At 33.3% G+C, this 2,931-nt stretch overlaps 1 non-coding gene across 1 annotated transcript; it reads right to left on the bottom strand.

Moving 5' to 3' along the window:
- Window positions 1-733: 733 nt before the first annotated feature.
- LOC132601045 (small nucleolar RNA U3) lies at window positions 734-948 on the bottom strand. Its single transcript, XR_009567492.1, has one exon. It is a non-coding gene; the product is annotated as a small nucleolar RNA U3 (small nucleolar RNA).
- Window positions 949-2,931: the final 1,983 nt, after the last annotated feature.

Here is a 2,931-nt window from a genome sequence, read left to right on the forward strand (position 1 = left end):
ATTGAGTAGTGAAAAAATCCTTAAATGGATAACATCTTAAATAATATTCAAACCATTAAGTGGCGATAGTTTTATTTTATTTTTTAAAAAAAAAAAACTACGTAATGACTGAGATCTAAATAATTAAGATTTAGACTTAAATAATAAATGCACTTAATAATTGTGATCTAAATAATTATAATTTAAACACTTTTTTTTTTCTATCTGGTGGCCGATACTCATATTGAAAATAATTCCCTACCAAAAACTTATTCATACTCAGGGTTCGAACGCGAAGCCTCTGGTTAAGAAAGGAATAGTTCATCAAACAAATGAGACCTAAATACTTTTTAATAGTCTGGATTAGTTGCAAAATAACACCTGATAACTAATACTTCCCCATCTAAAAAAGAATGTCTTAATTTGACTTAACACGGAGTTTAAAAAATAAAAAAAGAGTTTTGAAATGTGTAATCCAAAACATACCTTAGATATCTATGTGATCGTAAATATCTCATAAAAAATAAATTATTTCTAAATATACAAATATGTTATTTTTTGGAGGATAAACTAATAAAAAAATAAGATAATTTTTTTTGAGACGGAGAGTACTGCTCTGTACTAGGAAGCTTTGCAATGAAATTATGTTATTAGGGGAGTCTGATTAACCTCATCAGTGCAGAATTTTACATATAAGTAGTGTACAATCTTTATGTTGGGGCATACAAAAAAATAGTTATCAAAAAAAGTTAGAAGTCTGTCAGACAGCCAAGGGACCATCTCAGGCCACAACGAAGGGCTGAGAACGATCATCTACTGCACACCAAGACCTCAGGCCATGGATGGCTGTTAGTCACGCTCTGGTCACCTGGCCATGCTTCGTCAACCAGACTTGGTGTCCTGTCTCCTTAGAACTCAAGGATAAGGTGGTACGAGCCTATAGAACAGATCCTGTTCAAGTAAGGTCGTGTCGTTTGCTTCTCCACAATGTCAATATAAACATGATAAAACTGCTTTCTTCTAGCGATGTGGGAAGAATTTCAAACTAAAGGCGTTAGTTTGTTGGGGACTGGCTAAACGGCGTCGTAGAAAATGTTAGCATTTGGGTTAGGGTATTTTAGAGATTTACACCTAAATCCATCACACTTCTTTTTTTTTTTTTTTTTTTGGACAACAACACACTCTGCAGTTTTCTGAGTGTATCAAAGTATCAATACTTTACCTCTGTTTTACCCTCGTTATCTTTGCTCTTGTAACTGTAATCAGGTAAAAGAGCTTCAGTTTTATGCTCTTGAATCTAGCATTTTAGTGTCCTTTTTTGTTATTTTGCGAAAAGGTCCACAATTTATATTTAGGGTGTTTTGGTATGATCAAAAATATTTTCCTTGAGGAAATAATGTTCATGTGAAAAATGACTTTCACCACTTATGGACGGATTCATTTTCATTTAAAAATATCTCAACTCTTATTTCACAATTGCTTCAATCAACAATTCGATATTTTTCTCAACCTTCAGTATTTAAAAATATCATCAGAACACTATTCTTTTATGCCGTCTACTACTCTTTATGATTACCATTTGTCACATAATTTTACAGCCAGCCAAACATTAGAAAATGATCCAAATAATTTTCCAAGGTAGTAAAACATTTTCCATGAAAAACATATACTGTCGACAATTTCCCAAATAAAAAAAATGCACCCCTGTTTTTAGGCAAGTATCTATGTATAGATTTGGGAAAAGGGCCTGATTTACCCCTCTACTTTAAAAAAAAATTCATATTTACCCCTCGTTATACTATCAGGCCATTTATACCCCTACCGTTACAATAGTTGAAATATTTACCCCTATTTTTAACGGAGGGGTAAATATGAACCTTTTCCAAAGTAGAAGGGTAAATCAGGCCCTAAAAAATAAAACACCCTAAAGTTTCCAAACAAAACTTACTTCGGGTACCTTTTCAACCCCTAAAATGACTATCCGAACGTCTACATATCCTTGATGCATTGAACCTACATTATTGTACGCAGAAAAAATATCAGGTTCTATATAAAATATTGACGTTTCGGAGTCATGACACACCACTAATCATTGGTCAAAGCATGAAAAAAAAAACTAAATTTTTTCAACCAAAACTTACTTCGGGTACCTTTTCAACCCCTAAAATGACGATCCGAACGTCTACGAATCCTTGATGTATTGAGCCTACATTATTGTACGCAGAAAAAAATATCAGGTTCTATATAAAATATTGACGTTTCGGAGCCTTGACACACGACTAATTATTAGTCAAAGTATGGAAAATAACACTAAGTGTTGCAAAAAATAAAGTTGGCCAATTTTTGTTTTTTATTCATACTTTGACCAATGATTAGTGGTGTGTCAAGACTCCGAAACGTTAATATTTTACATAGAACCTGATATTTTTTTCTGCGTACAATAATGTAGGCTCAATACATCAAGGATTCGTAGACGTTCGGATCGTCATTTTAGGGGTTGAAAAGGTACCCGAAGTAAGTTTTGGTTGAAAAATTTTAGTTTTGTTTTTCATACTTTGACCAATGATTAGTGGTGTGTCAAGACTCCGAAACGTCAATATTTTATATAGAACCTGATATTTTTTCTGCGTACAATAATGTAGGCTCAATGCATCAAGGATATGTAGACGTTCGAATAGTCATTTTAGGGGTTGAAAAGGTACCCGAAGTAAGTTTTGTTTGGAAACTTTAGGGTGTTTTATTTTTTAGGGCCGGATTTACCCCTCTACTTTGGAAAAGGTTCATATTTACCCCTTCGTTAAAAATAGGGGCAAATATTTCAACTATTGTAACGGTAGGGGTATAAATGGCCTGATAGTATAACGAGGGGTAAATATGAACTTTTTTTTAAAGTAGAGGGGTAAATCAGGCCCTTCTCCCTATAGATTTATATTGCATCAGTATGTAAATTCC

Source organism: Lycium barbarum, chromosome 6 (assembly GCF_019175385.1).
Source record: "Lycium barbarum isolate Lr01 chromosome 6, ASM1917538v2, whole genome shotgun sequence".
NCBI lineage: Eukaryota > Viridiplantae > Streptophyta > Magnoliopsida > Solanales > Solanaceae > Lycium > Lycium barbarum.